This window comes from Pan troglodytes, chromosome 3 (genome assembly GCF_028858775.2).
Source record: "Pan troglodytes isolate AG18354 chromosome 3, NHGRI_mPanTro3-v2.0_pri, whole genome shotgun sequence".
Taxonomy (NCBI): domain Eukaryota; kingdom Metazoa; phylum Chordata; class Mammalia; order Primates; family Hominidae; genus Pan; species Pan troglodytes.
Genome location: NC_072401.2, coordinates 143,873,193 through 143,892,289, shown reverse-complemented (window position 1 = coordinate 143,892,289; position 19,097 = coordinate 143,873,193). Strand labels below are relative to the sequence as shown.

General features: G+C 37.3%; 1 protein-coding gene across 19 annotated transcripts in view; it reads left to right on the top strand.

Moving 5' to 3' along the window:
• The window catches only part of INPP4B (inositol polyphosphate-4-phosphatase type II B), an 811,274-nt gene that overhangs the window by 412,905 nt on the left and 379,272 nt on the right, over window positions 1-19,097 (top strand). The window contains exon 1 of one of the 19 annotated variants that reach the window (XM_063809913.1): window positions 158-208. The exons of the other annotated variants lie outside the window; for them this stretch is intronic. The gene's annotated coding sequence lies outside the window, so the exon portion shown is untranslated. Of the gene's footprint in view, window positions 1-157; window positions 209-19,097 lie in introns of those variants that run through there. 19 annotated transcript variants of the gene reach the window in all.

Here is a 19,097-nt window from a genome sequence, read left to right as displayed (position 1 = left end):
TGAAAATGGCAAGATAGTGGAGGACCATTTGCTGGGCTACTGGAATCCCAAGATCAGAGTAGGACAATTACAGGATAGACTAGATGCTGAGCTAGTGAGATCTCATTCTCATACTTCTTGTATTGTCCCCTCACTTTCACCCTTACCTAAGCTGCAGCTATCTGAATAATGGGATCAGTCCTGGTGATTGGATGCTGCTGAACATCTAGTGAGTAAAGGATGGAGAGACATGGGATTTGAAGCCAACCAATTGTTAGATCTTTTGCCTTTTGTGGAGCTGTTTTATTTTAAGAATCCATGTATTATGTATAGAATAATTTTCTTTGGAAAAGTTTTTTCCTCTTAAATTTAAAATGTGCTGACTCCTTCACCATAGGTTTCACTAGCACATAAAATAGTAGTAACCTGTGATTCAAATTGTTTAACAGAGCCTTTATTTCTTGGTTTTCTCTAAAATGGGTAAATCTACATTAGCTGGTATAATTTTATATTAATATAGCAAAAATTATCCCAAAAACAAATAATAGGCAATGTAGAAACACATCACAATTATATCTAGAATGTGGCCATCCATCATACATTTTTAGACATATTTAACCCTCTTTTTCCTGTTTCACCATCTCATTCCCTGGCTTTTCTTCTATGTCAAGTTCAGGAGGGATGAAAGAAAGTAAAAGCCACTGTATTTCATCCCCAACTCAGAGTTGATGAATATAAGTTATTATTTAATTTTTAGAGTGAAACATACATTCATAAGATATGATATTAATCAGTCATTAAAAATCATTTATCAGAAGGATATTTCATCACACAAAAGAATATGAAAGTTTTAAAAGCAGGATAATATGCACAATATGGCCTTTATTTAACTATCTGTGTCTGTGTGTGCAAGATAACAAGATTGGAAGGTGTGTGTATCTTCAGTCATGGTTCTCACCAGTTGGTAGAATTTTTATTTCCTTTGTTATGCTCTTCTATATCTTGTAAGGTCTTTGCAATGTACACATGTAAATTTCATAATCAAGTGTTGTTGTTTTTAATAAATAACCTGAATGCACTGAAGAAGAAAAATGGCATATCTTAAGTAAAATTCTACTTCTTGCCTTTAATTAACTCTAAATACAATTAGAGAAATTAAACTACTACTCTTGAAATCATTAAAAAAACAGTTAACAGCTAAACTATTTCCTAGGGTATCTAAGAATATTAGGGATTGCATAAAAATTTTATGAGAAAGAGTAGTCACTGAGGCTAACTAAGGAAGACTGACTAAAGCCAATTTTTGAAGCAAGGAAACAGGATTAGAATAATTAGAGGAAAGGGGAAATTACATTCTAGAGTAGGAGAGCTCTATGAGCAGATGGTTTGTGTTTGGAACAAGATGAAAGCTCCAAATTCAGAACATACAAAAAAGACACACAATAAATAATTATTTATTATACAAGCTACAGATAGAAAGGCCCGCCATCTTGTATTTCTAGAAGGAAAATGAAAACAGTATTCTCCTCAAATAGGATTCCTGATTAATCTACATCCTGATCCTTTGGGAAGAGTGGTAAGTACATAAAAAAATACATAAAGGTTTTTTTTTTTTTATAGGAAATTAACTTCATATTCACTCTGTAAGCCACCACTTGTAGAAGGTCTGTTTTTTTTTTCTATGGAAGCAGATGATTGTAAAAAGTGTCATGTGGATATGCAATTCAGTATACATCTGTACCAGGTAAATGATGTGTACCGTCCTAGAGTTTAATGATTAAAATTCAGTTTTTTCACAACAATATGTCCTGGTACAATGACAAGAGGTCCTTAGGTAGGTTAATTCAAATATTATAGTGGCTATAAATAAGGAGTGCTTATCCTCTTTGGTGGTTAAGGCTTTGTCCAGGAGAGAGCTGATTCTAAATACTTTGTCTGTTAGGTCATGTATTAAATAATGTGAACTGATTTTGGATTTTATATATGCAGGTACTGTATTTTAGTAGCCCATTTAGGGGAAAAAAAAGATAAAATCATGTGATCAGTTTTCTGTGCTCGGTATTTAAAAATGTATAGAAATGTGCCCCAACTGACAATCTGCACCAGAAAATGTCTCATCGCTTTACAGACACAGCATTTACAACTTGCAAGGGCCTTCATTAACCTGAATGTCAGGTCCATTCATACTTTATGAATTGCTATAAATCAGGCATTGTTTTATATGTTTTTCTAAAAGGAAAAATCATAAGAGGCCCAACTTATGAATTATCTTCTATGTTCACAATCCTACTCTCTTGCTGGTCTGTGTTCTATAAATGATTATAGAGCTCTGACTTTTTTAAAACTCCAGTGGGAGAATGGAGGGTTTTGGGATATCTTCTTTAGTATTTTTGCCTTCTACATGGCATGCTAGCTGAAGGGAATACCAAGCACAGAGGTGTATTTTTGCATTTATTCTATTGATAAAACTCTTACTTCACCACATAGGATGCAATAAGAGAACCAACGGCTAAGAATTAAACAAGGCCTGTGCTTGCCTTATTTTATATTTTGCTGCCTCATTATAAGTTGATTGCCATCCGTTCTCTTGATTCTGTTTTTTGTTTTTTGTTTGTTTCTTTCTTTTTAGATAAGGTTTCACTCGGTCACCCAGACTAGAGCACAGCGGCATAATCATAGCTCACTGCAGCCTCCAACTCCTGGGCTGAAGCAATCCTTCCACCAGCAGCCTCCCAAGTAGCTAGGACCACAGGTGCACATGACCATGCCTGGCTAGTTTTTTCATTTTTATTTTTTGTAGAGAGGGGGTTCTAACTATGTTGCCCAGGTTGGTCTTGAACTCTTGGGCTCCAGTGAATCTACCACCTCAGCCTTCCAAAGTGCTGGGAGTACAGGCATGAGCCACCACACCTAGCCTTCTTGCTTCTTATAGTGTAACACATCCCTTATAAAACATTGAATTTCCCTGAACTACCATTTTCTGGGCACCTTCTAATGACAAGTCATTGTTCAAAGCCCTAGGAGGACACAGCAACAACTACCATTTTTTCAGCATCTATTATGGGCTTAACTTTACAAACAGCATGTCATGAATTTCTCACCACAACTCTACAGGATAATAATATTAAAAGTAACTAACATATATTGATTGCTTACTTGTTTGCCATATGCTGTTCTAAATAATTTACATATATTAATTACTTCTTATCATTTCATTATGAGTAATTGCTCTTTTATCATCCCTGATTTCTATGTAAGAAAACTTAGAATTAAACTGGTAAAGTAGTGAGCCTAAGATTTGAACCCAGGAGTCTGAGTTCATACTATAATATCTCTCCCATATTATCATTACTGGACAGATTAAGAATCCTAGATTCTCAAAGGTCTACGTTCTAAAGATCTTACAGAAGTTGAATGATGGAGTCAGGATCTAAGCTGAGTTTTGTCTGATTTGGAGGCTCCTGCTTTTAACCATCAGGCAATATCCCCCTCCTCACTGATTTGTACTTGCTAGGAGTTTTCAGGAGGTGATGAGGATAAACAACTTTAATAATGTCAGGCAGATTGTGGTAAGGGCAAAATAAAGGCATAAACCAAAAACTATGGAAGCGCTGAGCAAGTGTAATTCATTGTAACAATGGCATCAAAAACAGCATCTCAGAGGAAGAGGCGTTTGGACCAAGTCTTAAAAGAATGAGCAGGATTTCAGTTGGTTTAGGAGGAACATGAGAGAATTCAGAAAAAAGAAATAGAAAAATACATGAAATCCTAGAGCTCATTTTCCAAGGTGATGCATTTAATGCTCATTTACATTTCTCTCTTTATTGCTTATAATTCCACTGTAAAATAAATTAAAGCTCTAGAAATTCTCTTGCAATATTCTATAATTGTTGCATGTATATCAGAGACTCATTTTAAAATTCTAAATGAACACAAGTCTTTAAACATCTTTATTGCCACCAAATTATATGTAGGTATCATGAAGTATTGAGTCTTACTGCCTCTGGGGCTGTGCTAGATGAAACTCAGAGGAGGCTCAGGCCATGCTGAGCTGGACAGGGAGGATTTTTTAGGCAGGCTGTGCCTCTAATTGCCTACTTATATAGACAATAATTTTCCCATTGAGCCTTTCTTTGAGCTATGTCAATTTTGAGAGCATCGGATAACTAGCAGTACTTTTGAGGAGATATTTTTCAGAACAGGCATTCACCAACAACTCAACAACAAAAATAAAGACAACAAATAGAAATGGATTTGCATTCCAGGCTGAAACTGAGCCTAAGTAGGGAGGCAATATAGCTTCCAACTAAGAACTATAGGAGTATGATGCCAACTTGCTAGTGTTTGAATCCTATCTTTGCTACTCTATAGCTATAAGGTGTTAGAAAAATAGCCCAATGTTTCTGAATCTCTATTTCCTATCTGGAAAATGGGAAGGATATTACTATTTACCTTATAAAGTTCTTGTGATGATTAAATGAACTAGCGTAAGTGGTTGGTTAACTTATGATGAATACTTCCTTGAATAAATCACTTTATCACACTCAAAACTTCCTTGAGCAGGGAGTCTAGCCACTGCACTTTTGTGCATAGTAATTGCCATCACTTGCTGAACACCTTCTAAGCACAAGGCATTAAACACTTTTGACATTTTCTCCTTTGTTCCTATTACAGGCTCAACAGTTGCTTCCCATTACCTATGTTTCACAGACGAGTTCATTCACTTGTGTGAAGGCCTATATCTAGAATGTAGAGCAATCTGGATTTTAATTCCAAAGGCCATGTTCTTTGTGGTCTATGATTAAAAGTACAGGAATGGGAAAGAGAACAGCAATAAAAGGTTATCTAAGGCCTACATGAGGTTTTTGTACTTCTGATATAGTTATTTAATTGAAAGAAGAGAAAATGAACCAATTAGAGCTTCTTTACCCATCTGTCGGGTGGGTAGTGGTTTTCTGGTGACCAAGATTTAGCATGTTCTGCAGTTGGATTGTAGCCTGTTTTTAGTGACACTGGTTTAAATTCACATTTGGTGCACCCCGCAGATATGAGATATGATACATCAATTAATAAATGAGAAGTATATAAGACCTCAAACTTTTCTCTCCCACTTCTCCTTGCCAGGACTATATCATTTAACTGAACTGTTGTTGACATAAAATAGATCTATTCTTCTTGTCATGTTTCTTTCTAAGTAATACATTGTAGGAACTTTTTAATTAAGGAATATCTTTAATCAGGTTTAACTTCACAGGCTTAAATTGATTATTCAACATGGATTAAGCAAATTATTTATTAGTTATTTTTTCCTAGATGTTTCCTTTATACTTTTTTTTAATTTGTCTTTCATCCATGACCAACATATCCCATACAGTTTATTTCTACTTCTGTGTGGTTTACCTAATTACTTTCTCCCTCCATTGTCTAATTACTGAGAGCATTGGTCACTGAAGCAAGTCCCTCTGTGCAGCATCTGTTGCTACTTAGGGGTAATTGAGGAATCAGGACTACCTCAGGGCTTTGTTTATCAGATGCTTTTGCTTTCTGTAAAATCAAAAGCCACCAGGGTTGGGAGAGAGAGAGGTCCCCTGATGTTGCTGTCTGTGTGCTTGAAATTTGTCAGTCAGTCTTCTTGTTGAGCAGATGGCATCCAAATGTATCTTAAGTCACTTGGGGACCACACCATGGGGACATGAAGAGACCTAATGGAGTGCAATTAAATATTAAAGACAAGTTCTTTTACATTTCTATTGTACAAAACAGTCTTTCCCCCAAATGCTTCTTATTTGAGCTTTTGTAGTTGGCAAAGGCAATGTTATTCCTGTTTTGTAGTGGAAGAAACTAAATCTTTGAGTGGTTAAGTGACTTGCCTGCAGTGGCATTTCTGGTAGAAGAAAGCCCAAAGCTTAAGTTCTCTGTCCCTTACTCCTCCATCACCTCTACCAGTGACAAAGAGATTATTCTCAGCTGTTATCCACAGTGATAAGGTGGCAGAAGTCCGTTTGAGCATATGGGTATTCCCAGGTCAAAATTTGCTCAAATTTAGAATGTCAGTTTTATCCCAGTGCAAATTACTTTTCCCTCTAAGCAATTCCAAGGCCCACAACTTTAGGTAATATTTATAAGCCTTTGTTTTCAAAATGTGTAACTCTTGCTCTCACTTTTCCACAGAGCTTTCTACTTCCATATTCAACTGGCTACCAGATAACACCACTCGCTTGTTTAGGAGGTTATCTTAAAAATTTTAAGATGGCTAGAACCTGAGTTTTTAAATCTTTACTTTTGTCCCCCCAAATATTTTATTCCCCCATGATATCTATCTCCATAAAGCACACCACCATCCACTTAGTTACTCAAATCCCCAAACCATAATGCCTTCTTGATTCTTCTTTTTCTCTAACCTTACATTAAATCCATCATCAAGTCCTGTAAGTTGTAGGTTGAAAATATATTCTGAATTTCACCACCTCTTTCCATCCCCACCACTGTCCTTCAATTCCAAGCCACTGTGAACTCTCACCTGCGCCAGCAGGCAAGTCCTCGTGAGTCTGTTTCTATTCTTGTCCCTGCTCAGTCTCTACCTGATGGAACAGCCAGTCTTCTAAAAATGGAAATGTAATTTCTTTACTCCCCTAGTTAAGATCTTCCAATGGCTTCAATTTTACTTACAGTAAAATCAAAATGGGTCTTAAGGAGGAGGCCATTCTCACCTTACCTTGTGTCAATTTTCTAGCTCACTCTCTATCAACCCATGGGGCTTCTTTGTGCTTCTCAAATAGGTCAGATGTTTGGGTCTTCATACTTATTGTCCCCCCTTAGCTGGTTCCTTGGTATGTTTTAGGTCACAGCTCAAATTCCACCTCATCAGAGAACATTTGCCTGATCTACCAGTCCCTAACACTCTCAAGTTTATTACACTGTTTAGAATTCTCATTGTTTTTTAAAAAAATTTCTTGTCATACTAGACTATAAGCACCATAAAATGGGGAATTTATTTTCTTGTTCAATGCTGTGAAACTGTCACCTAGAATCATATTGGGCACATTTGGACGTTCAATAAATATCTATGGGCTGATATGCATGAATTCCATTGCTTTATCCTCACACATTTATTCATAAAATAAATCAATATATTTATATATTCCCTTGAAATGTTTCATAATTATTGCCAACACAATTATTTGTAAAAAGTAATCCATTTTAAAATTTCAAATGAATATAATTATTTAACCTTTAAAATTTCATTGTTTGCAAATGAATATATTATATTTTAGAGAAATAGAGTCTTTTGGCCTTGGGGTTCTTTTAGAGAAAATTGACAAGAAGAATCAGCTTATAGGCTGAAGGTGAACAAGTTGAGTTCTATGATTAGACTGCATATCTGTTGACTGCATACCTGTGTAGAATTGGGGAGCCAAAATTATTGCAATGTAACCTGAAGATTCCTATGTTATGACAGCATCAAAGAAGCAACGAATCTTCTTGCAGAAATGTTCTTAAGAACAGACATATACAAATAACAACAAGAACAGACAACTGAAATAATAGAAATAGACTGACATAAGGAGATTTGAGCTTAAATTTTAGCTTACAACATGTGCCCGTGAGGGGAGTCAGGGCCAGGCTGGTATTTGGGCTGCCAGCCTGAGAGAGCCTTTGGATCCTGACACTGCCTCAAAAATCCTGAAAAATTCATCATTCCTGGGTCGTTTTGCAAACTCAATCAGACAGCATTCCTAAAGCACTAAGAATAGTGCTAGATGTATAAGTGATTCTCCAATGGTATTATTCTAATTATTATCTTGGGTTAATCCCTTTCTGTCCCTGAAACTCTGATTCCTTATCTGTGAATTGCAGATAATAATTCCTATTTTGCAAGTTGTTTGAGCTAATATAGATGAAATTGAGAAGTATATTACTAATACATTGTTAGGAATTTAATACATTTTTTCACACATTTTATTTAATTGGATCCACACAAGCACTAAGTGAGAATAAACATAATTATCATCCCCATTTCCAGATGAAGATACTAAGACTCCGTAACAAACCCAAAATCACACAGTCAGGAGTGAATCTATGGCCCTCAACTTCTGGCAATTTGGAAGGTAGAGCAAGTAAGAACTGCCAAGAAGACCTTAAACAGAAGGGAAGGTGCATCATATTCTCATCTTGCCTAGGCTACAGTGCATCCCGGAAGAGGTTCTTTTTAATTTAATTTGAGTAGTGTAAACTACTCTTCTGTTCTGAAACTTCCTGTATGCCTGAGGGCTCTGAAGCTTTCTACTTTGAGCTAGCAGCCACTCTGCTGAGCTTTCATTTGAACTGCTCTCCCTGGAGATCCCAAATATTCTGAGAAGTATGCTCTTTTTTCCTTCAAACACTGATCCTCTTAGAACTACTCTTTCCCACGAAGTTGTCTGATCTAGGTTGCTTTCACAAACTGTTGATTTGGTGGATTTTGCTCCAAGTAATTAGACCCTCTGCTTTCCAGCCAGCCCAGATTTGCTTTCTCACTTATAAACTCCTCCTTCTCTTATATCCTGGATCACTAGTCATTTCTAGCTTTAGCTTATCTGTATGAAGCTTGTTTTATTTCCTGTGAGTCAACTATCTTATGACAGAAGAATCGACACCCTCAAAGCCCTAGTTAGTCAAATGAATATTGAGATTGTCTTTTGCCTACACAGAATCACACATGATTGATGACTGAAGCGAAACTGGAGTTATCTTCTTTAAGCACTTCAAAACTGGTTCTTGCCCAAAGGATGATCTAGATGGAGACAATAAAATGAGAAGCTCATTATGCCCCTAGAACCATCCAATTTTCTCATTCTTCCCTATTCCTCTTACTTCCTAATCTGTCTTTTTATGTGTCTTCAATTTAATAATTTAATTCTACTGGTAAAATATTTGGCATTTGAGCAATAGCACATAGCCATTAAGCCCAAACAAATTTTCAGGAAAAAAAAATTACTTAAATGATTTTTAACCTTAATTTAGACATCATTTCCTAAAATTCAAGCCCTTAACCAACCACCATCTGCACAATGCAATTCTCCTGAAATATTTTGGTTTGGGAAAGCATGCTCAGGATTTGGTAAAACCCAGACCATGAGTCAGTGTGTTGTATGGGAAGGCATCTGGATTGAACAGCTGCCTCCCTGTCGGCTTGCTACCTCCTGCCCAAACAAATTCCCTCAGGAGACTGTCAACTCCTCAAGACAACATTCCAGGCCCCTATTTTCTTTATTCTCCCTCAAACTCCTAAATACCTGCCTGGCACTATTTTTTTAATTATACTTTAAGTTTTAGGGTACATGTGCACAACGTGCAGGTTAGTTACATATGTATACATGTGTCATGTTGGTGTGCTGCACCCATTAACTCATCATTTAACATTAGGTATATCTCCGAATGCTATCCCTCCGCCCTCACCCCACCCCACAACAGGCCTGGGTGTGTGATGTTCCCCTTCCTGTGTCCATGTGTTCTCATTGTTCAATTCCCACCTATGAGTGAGAACATGCAGTGTTCGGTTTTTTGTCCTTGTGATAGTTTGCTGAGAATGATGGTTTCCAGCTTCATCCATGTCCCTACAAAGGACATGAACTCATCATTTTTTATGGCTGCATAGTATTCCATGGTGTATATGTGCCACATTTTCTTAATCCAGTCTATCATTGTTGGACATTTGGGTTGGTTCCAAGTCTTTGCTATTGTGAATAGTGCCGTAATAAACATACGTGTGCACGTGTCTTTATAGCAGCATGATTTATAATCCTTTGGGTATATATCCAGTAATGGGATTGCTGGGTCAAATGGTATTTCTAGTTCTAGATCCCTGAGGAATCGCCACACTGACTTCCACAATGGTTGAACTAGTTTACAGTCCCACCAACAGTGTAAAAGTGTTCCTATTTCTCCACATCCTCTCCAGCACCTGTTGTTTCCTGACTTTTTAATGATCGCCATTCTAACTGGTGTGAGATGGTATCATTGTGGTTTTGATTTGCATTTCTCTGATGGCCAGTGTTGATGAGCATTTTTTCATGTGTCTTTTCTGCCTGACACCATTTTGTGCATTCACTCGGAGTCCAGCCATCTTGAGTCCACTCCTCTTAGCCATCCACCTTTGGTAACTGAAGCCCTGACTTTCCTGCCACCCTTCCTGTAACCTTTCTCCACCAGCTACCCTGGCCTCATCTTTTGGTTCAGAGGTAGGTCAGGGAAGCAGCCCCTCCCCAATAACCTATGTGCACTGCTGAATCCACTCATGGGCCATATGCTTGTACTGGACAGAAATCCTATTGGCTCCCATATCAGTGGTAGTTGTTCAAAAAAATGTTGCCACCTCGGCTCCTGGAGAAAGGGTGGTAAAAGGCTTAATTAAGGTGGTTCCTTGCATTTCTTTTTCCGCTTACTTCTTCAGCCTAATCCTAACACTACAGGTTTCCATGAACCGACTCACAATATTGCTTTTAGTATTCAGGGGGACCTGCTTTCCTTCTTGGAATAACATTTTCATCCTTTCTTAAGCAGCACATATGTTCCCACTGAAAAGAGCAGCAGAAAGCTGCAAACACTTGTTGTTTCCAAAGTGGAACTTGGATTTGGAGCATGCACAAAAAGAGCCAAGTCTGAATGCAACGATAGGCGGTGCTAGGCCAGCTTAGAATTTATGGCATGAAGTGTGGGATATCACAACCAGAAAAGATGCGGGCACAGACTTGTTTTTATTTCAATTGCTTGAGGATGGAGTCTCAGCCACCTAGGTAATATTCATGAAAGCAAGACAAAATAGGATTTTCTGAGGACTGACCTGAGAAGCTAAGGGAGCAGGGCATAAGCTTGAGAATGGGAGTCTTCTGGTACTGACAACAATTATTTGAACCAAATTTGTTCTTTTCATATGCAAATAAGCTGTCTGCTGTACAGCTGGTATCTTCATTTTTCCCAGCACAGACAATCCAAGAGCATTTCCCAAGAGCACCATTGTTCCAGGCAGAGGTTGTGTTTTTTTTCTTTCCCTCTTGATTCTTCAGTGACACTTAAATTGAGAATTGGTACTGGGTGTGAAGTTTATTTTAGTATCAATAATATTCCCAGCTAAAGAAGTGAATTTTATCTTCTCAGCCATTTTTTTTTTATTTAAAAGCCCAGCACATTTCTATTTAACACACACACAGACACATAAAATAATGGTGACATGTTTTAATATTGTTGTGTTATAGGATGGTAAAAAAAATAACAAACTTTATTTCAGGGCTTATTTCCCAACAATCTGAATCTAATATTTTACTTCAAGGAAGTCAGTTTAATTTACAAGTGAATCAGTTGTAAAGAAATTTAGGAGCAATGATGCTCAAATCTCAATGTGGCAAGAATTCTAAAGCAATATTTCTACAATAAAATCTCTTAAATTCTCTCTTGCAAATTATTACCTATATTCCTCAATAACTCTGTCATCTGTTTTCTCCCCATGGTATTAGATTCATCCTTTCCTCAAGTTTTATTTGGATTCTATTATCAGAGGGTTGAGAGTCTTAAAATTCTTGTTGCAAAGCTAAATCACCATTGAATATGCAGACAACCAGACTAAGCAGAATGACATTATTGAAAACAAATTAACTCAGATTGCTGAATGCTAAGCTATTGGTTAAATAAAAAGATAGTATTTATCCTTCAGCCAGACACTGTAACCACAAATATTGACTGGCTGGTTAGTTAAAAATATGAATGTGGAACTAGTGGAACTATGAGACAGCAATAGGCATGTTGTTCTAGATGTGAGCTAACACAAGGAAAGGGTCTAAGGCCAATACTTCCTGGTACATATTAAGCATTTAGCAAATTATGCTTCCTGCCACTCCTCACCTTCTTTGCATGTTTTATGTATTATCTTTAATAATAAAAACTCTAAAATATGGAAAATATTAGCATTTTATGATTGCAAGATAGGAATACTAGTATCTAGCATTATTTCAATATGCCTAAGAGATTCTTGCATTAGGATGGCTTTATTTATTTGTCTGTGTGTTTATTCACTCATTTAGTTTATGTGTATGTATGAGCTGATTCCTTAGGTTGATTTCTTTTCTTTCAGTCTTAAACATTGAATTGCTTTTATCCGCTGACCTTTTAGAAACCTAAAATTAGTACTATTATTTTCCCTTATATGCGTATTGTCTTTCTTGGAGAGAAAGACCCTGGCTTTGAATTTGGGACATTAATTTTTAAAACTTAGTGCCTTAAAAGACAGAAGAAAACAAACTAAAAAAACCCACACATTTTCTAATTTTTTTAATGCCAACTTTTATACATTTGTTCCTATTTTTCCAACAAATATCTCTTATGTTGGCAGCGATGCATGGTCCTTTAGGAAGTGCGTGCCAATTAAAATCTCCCACACAAAAGTTAAGGAGAACATAACACATTTTTGTTTTGTTTCTATAAAGACTTTAAAACCAGTGAACTGAGGGGAGAAGCTGTGGTTTGTTAAGAGCAGTGTGTGCTTGACTCCTAGAGTCCCAAGTCTTATAAAATATATGAGTGGTGACTTTGATAACCTCGTCTTTCAGAGTGATAAGAGAAACACATATGTTGGAGAGGAAACATGAGATGGCAGAGAAGAGAAGAAAAAAGAATAATGTCAAAGGAAAATTATAAAAAGCAGGCTTGCCCGATTGAAAATAAGCTAAAATGAGAGGAAGGACAAGATGAGAGCTACTCTCAATGAATTAAAGACTCAAAGATTTTACAGAGAATACAGAAGAAAGATGGGAGGATATATATTCATGGCCATAAATCAACTCGGCATGTTATAGAGACATATTCTTCTAATAACCATAAACAGATAGTAGTGAAGAGAGTATTTCCAACTGCTTGTGCAATTCTCATTGTGTGGATATTAGTATAGGCAGGGACACTGTACATTCTGTCATTTTACTATATATAATTGAATTATCATGGATTGTAGTGCACTGAGCCTAGGAAGCATCCTCTTCTGAATGTACTCAGGAGATCTGAGCTGGAGAGGTTGACATCCTAGGCTTCAGAAAATTGCTGTCTTAAAATTCTTGAGGGGAAGGAAGAATAAAAAACAAAAAAAGGCAAAGGAGATTAAAAATAGAAAAGCATATTATACTAATAAAGTAATTAGAGGGGCTATTAGGCTTTTTAAGTGCTCTATATATCTTTTAATGTATGATACAAACTGATTTAATCTAGATGTAATCACTGGTATAGAATGTTAACTGTGAAACCATATAATGGAGTCCAATAATTTATTGGACTGGAAACATAAATTGGCTTATCAGTTGATTAGTGGAATCTAATTTTCTGAAGTACAAAGAGGAAGGACATATATGTGACAGTTTTTAGAAACCTGAACAAACATTAAGAATTTCTGAATAAAAAACTGCCCCCTAGGCTGCAAAAGTCTTTTGCACATCCTTAGGGAAATGATGTGAGATAAGAATGGTGCTATTGAGGGAGGTGGGAAGCCAAATGGTATTTCCCTAAAGCTCTGGGTTTTTTTGTTTTGTTTTTGAGACAGAGTCTCACTCTGTCACCCAGGCTAGAGTGCAGTGGTGCAATCTCAGCTCACTGCAATCTCTGCCTCCCTGGTTCAAGTGATCCTCGTGCCTCAGCCTCCCGAGTAGCTGGGATTACAAACGCGCATCACCATGCCCAGCTAATTTTTGTATTTTTTGTAGAGATGGAGTTGTGCGATGTTGGCCAGGCTGGTCTCAAACTTCTGACCTCAAGTGATCCGCCTGCCTGGGCCTCCCAAAGTGCTGGGATTACAGGCATTAGCCACTGTGCCTGGCCCCTGTTTGTATTAAGGCCACTTTTCTATTCTAGGATGCCAATGTCCTCTGTACTCTGGCCCTTTTTGCTCTTAACAGGCATGGATTTATCTCTCCCATTTCTCCTATGCAGTGTCTGTAGAGGGCATAAGAGGTGAGCTTTCATTAGATTCGAAGGTATGCTTCTATCAGACTATATTGGGCTCTAGCTGTAACATTTAGTTTTAATTGCAAGAAAAAGAAGCTTTATTAGCATCCATAGTCTTCCTTTTTGATGAAGGAAATGTACAGAGCAGAGAAGCAACTCTTTCCCTGACCCTTTGGGACATCTCAGTAGTTAAGCAAATGCTCCCCTGTGGGCCATCATCCACTGAGTAATGGAACCCTAACCTCCTAGTTAAACCCCTGCTTAAAGGGTGAGTTGACCATTTACATGTAGCACATATGCCGGGAGAGAGAAAGTCAAGTTTGCTTTCTCCATGTAAGTTTCTCATTTGGAAGTACCTCATTAGAGGTGAAAATTACAAGTGCAAGTGTACACATCTGATTTCACAGAAAGAAGCATATTAATGGTGCCTCTGATTTTCACAATTAACACATGATCTAGTAAAGAGCTTTTAAAAATGTATATTTAGCTATCTGAAAATAAGGTGAAAAAATCACAGGTATATATTTAACAAATGCTTTTATTGAAAAAAGAATAACTTTATATAAAATTAGGACCAATCTGGAATATCTTGAGCATATGATTAGCATAAAAATATAGGATAGATAAAATCCATTTTTTGTGTTAATGCACAGTATAACTATATATTAATGTCAATAATAATTTAAAGGGACTCATATATTAGCATTCTATATACATTACCTTATTGTCTTTATAGCAAATTTATGAAGTGCATTCTTTTACTTCCATTTTGCAGATGCTAGAATAGAGATTCAAAGAGATTGAGTAATTCATCCAAAGTCATACATAGCTCTCTCAAATAAGGTTTTATCTTAAGTTAAAAAAAATTTCTTTATCCTCCATACACTATGGTATGTGGTTTCTCCTCTAAGTCTAAATTTCCTTTGGCTAATTTTGAGTACAGAATTGTAGAGATGTGGAAATTCTTGTCATATCCCCCTCACTGATTCCCACGCACCTGTGGCCACTGCTTTGTTCTGGAAGAAAGAGGATAAATTTTGTTAGATTCCATTAACAATGAATGGCAAGAAGAGAGATGAAGTAAGAGTGAGGCAAGAGAAAAGACCTCACTTCACAGAAGAAAGTTTTCTTAGGGGGAAAGAGATGGTCACTTGGGGTTGACCACCAATTCACAGTGCCTCAGTGGTTCACACCACCACTCTCGTGAAAGCCTGGGGCAGGCACCTGCTTGTTGACACCCTCCTTGTCTAATGTATGCTTTACAACTACTTGAATTTGAGCAGTGTTGCTGAACTCAAAAGCACCTGAATGAACAGTTGTGTTCTACTTCAAATTGATTATTGCTGAGACTGAGCTCTCTGATGTGAATCAAGAGGTATTTTTAGGCTTCCAGCCAAAATTGGTTGGAATGATAGAAATGATCATGGACTCAATAGCCTTCACCTGATTTTGAAATAATGGCCACAGGAAACAGAAACTGATATTTTATAAAAAGCAGTATTTTGGTATAGACAGTATCTTTGATTTCACAAAAATCCTGAAGAGCCCCACCTTTTGGCCTGGACTCTCCAGTGAGAACTACTGGAGCAGAAGAAAATCTGTGCCCTCTTCCTAAGAGGCTAGGTAGTAGCTGTAAGCGTCAAGACCAGAATTTGGCAATTTCTATTCCTCAGAAAAACTTCTGGCCAAATCTATCAAACAGATGTATTTTGTGCAGCTGTTTCAGTGTTCACCTGCACAGTGACTGGGGATTTCAAGCTTTGGAGAAATCCTAAAATCAAGGACACAGTGGGCCTTCATTTTTTCAGGCAATGACTTTGTATAGAGGTTCCATCTTATGACATAGTGTAAGCTTTCCAGTTTGTTCAGTGCCTAGCCCTCCCTGGACATATTGAGTCTTTATTTATTTATTATTTTTTGAGATAGAGTCTCACTCACTGGAGATATTGAGTGTCTTTATTTATTTATTTATTATTTTTTGAGAAGGAGTCTCACTCTGTTGCCCAGGCTAGAGCACAATGACGCAATCTCGGCTCACTGCAACCTCCGCTTCCCGGGTTCAAGTGATTCTCCCACCTCAGCCCTCCGAGTAGCTGGGATTAAAGGCACCCACCACCATGGCCAGCTAATTTTTGTATTTTTAGTAGAGATGGGGTTTTGCCATGTTGGCCAGGCTGGTCTCGAACTCCTGACCTCAAGCGATCTGCCCTCCTTGGCCTCCCAAAGTGCTAGGATTACAGGCGTGAGCCACCGCATGTGGCCCCCTCCATTTATTTTTATTATTATGCTTCCACTGAGGATTTCCTTCTCGTAGAGTGAAAGCTGCCTGGCTTCTGTACAAATATGAGCTGGGGATGCCTGTAGGCATCTCACTCACAGCTACTCATAGTAGAATGTGAACCCTCATGTTACTAGTTACTATAGCAAAAGTAATCAGGAAATAAAAAGTCATTTATTGCTCTTTATTTTTTTTCTGATGACAAGTCACAAATTATGGTTTAAAAATATATTCCTTCTGTATTATTATTTTCTCCCATTTCAATAAAAAATACACTGGATACAAGCACACTAGAATCCCCATCTATCAACATCCTGCATATTTAAACTCTTCTGAGGTCTAAGAACACTTTTAAACAATTCAATACTAAACAAAGCCATTAAGAAGGCAGAAATTAAAAATCTACTGATGAATGAAGGATTGCAGTGGCATTTGTTTGTTACTGACCATTAGATTGAAGTGGGTAGAATTCTTAAATAAACAAAACGAAACAGAAGCAAAATCCCAAAGCATTGCTTTCTTTTAGTCTTCTGAGCTGACGAAGGCCACAGATGCAGGCCACTCCTAGAGTAGAATTATATTTGGTTAATGAGCAGTGGTAAGTATAGCTGGAAGACAGATATACCTTTTTATTTATTTATGAGACAGAGTCTCATTCTGTCACCCAGGCTGGAATGCAGTGGTGTGATCTCAGCTCACTGCAACCTCCGCCCCTGGGGTTCAAGCAATTCTTGTGCCTCAGCCTCCCAAGTAGCTGGCACTACAGGAGTGTGCCACCACGCCCAGCTAATTTTTGTATTTTTAATAGAGATGGGGTTTCGTCATGTTGGCAAGGCTGGTCTGGAATTCCTGATGTCAGGTCATCCTGGCCTCGGCCTCTCAAATTGCTGGGATTCCAGGCATAAGCCACCTCACCCATTCACTTTTTTTTTTTTCCTGAAAACAGATTTTTCAGGATTCTTTATTGGCTGCTAAATAATTCTCATACAGATTAGATTTTATAGTGATCATATGAGTAATATCTTCACAAAACAGTCCAATCACTCATTATTTATCAGCCGTCTGGTGGGACTGATTCAGTATGTACAGATCCATGATGTGAATAGGTTTCACCTTATGAAATGCAATGACTCATGTACTAATTTAATATTTATGAAGAAATATTGGACCTGGTAACAGCTTTTAAAAAGCTGAGTATGACTGAGTCAATAAAAACAATTTTACACAATAATAAAACACCAGATATTGGTAAATGTTGATATTAATATATATTAGTATGATATTAGTAAACTTTTTTTTTGCATAGAAAAGTCCATTTATAAAAAGGCCCGATTTCCTCACTTCCACCCTGAGAGGTAGGTAGATGAGGCAATTAAGTGTCAGAGTTTGTGACTTACTCAGTGCCACAGAACTAGAAAGCAGGAAATCTGGGAGCACAGCTTAGGAATTCTGCCTGATCTCGGGTTCTCTCCAGGATATCATGCTGCATAAGACTTAGGGTACAGTAAATCCTCTGAGCTGTAGGAAGAAAAAAGTGCAGCCCAAGATGTAACTATTATTGTTTTCCTGACAAGATGTAACTGTATTGTTTTTAGATATGGAATATAATAAAAATACAAAGCATCATCATTATTTTTATCAGTATTAGGGAATGTGCAAATTGGGTTGGACAGAACATTTCAGTGTAATAGAAATTTTCTCTGTTTTTATGGGGAACGAGTGTGAGAGTCTCTCTGATAAAATGGAGAACAGCTGCTCATTTCTGGGAAATAACCACAGCCCACAATCAAGTCTGATAAGAACTCAGAAAAGAAGTGACTTATTTTGAGCAAAGGTGTCATGAGCTCACAAGGTAAAAGATGAGGCTACAAGCAGAAAGTGGGCAATATGCCTGTATTTGAAACACAGTGGCCTCAGCTTTAAAATTCTGATAGATATATGTCAATATCAGGAAATGGAAAAAGAGCTGTTTACTGTAAGCAGAAAACCAACAGTTGAATTTTATGAGCAATAAAATTAAACACATTCATATTGCAAGTAAAGGAAATGATCAAAATAACCACCAAAGAACAGTGAAAATCTCAATCTAGCTTTTTCTTTCCTTCCGGTGATACGTTGACATTATTGAAACCTGGCATCAGTATTTTTTAAAACTCTAAGTCTCTTGGGTTGAGTAATAATCGTGGTGTGGCGGTGAGTCTTCCAAAGAGAGGTGCCATTGTGCAGGAGAGCAGGTCGGCGTGCCGAGAAGAGAAATGAAGCCAGTGGGGTAGGATGTAAGCTACCAGAGAATTCTAGTAATGTAAATGTGAGCACTTCATGTTTCCAAGCCTCTAGTTCTAGTTCTATGTAAAACTGAAATAATTCAAAGCACCATTTTAAGGAATAGAGAGATAATTAGCAAAATGCCTCAAAAATAGTAAGGGTTAAATACATTGTAGCTATTAGGTTTTTTCCATACATGCTTTCATAAGCTCTCTTCTGTTACTAGAGGCATGTGGTTTATATAAGGAAAAAAAAGTATATGACAAAACGCCATACAGAAGCAGCAGGATCTGAAAGTCTGGCAAGAAGTTAAGCAGTTAAATAATTTTCCCAGTGTTGCCTAGCTATTTGAACTGGACTAAAACCAAGCCTGTTTCATTCCGAAGTTCCTGCTTTTTCTATCTCCTTGTACTTCTGAAAGAGATTATCTGTAAACAATTGAAAGGTGATAATTGCATCTATACTTTCCTTTGCTTTCAAGTTTCAGATTTAAGCCATATTACCTTTGTACCAATGGTAAGGACCTTGCAAGCTCTGACCACAACATACCTTAAATACCTCATCTTTCTCTCCCTTCCTGTTATGGTCTGAGAAGTGGGGTAGGGATGGTATAGAA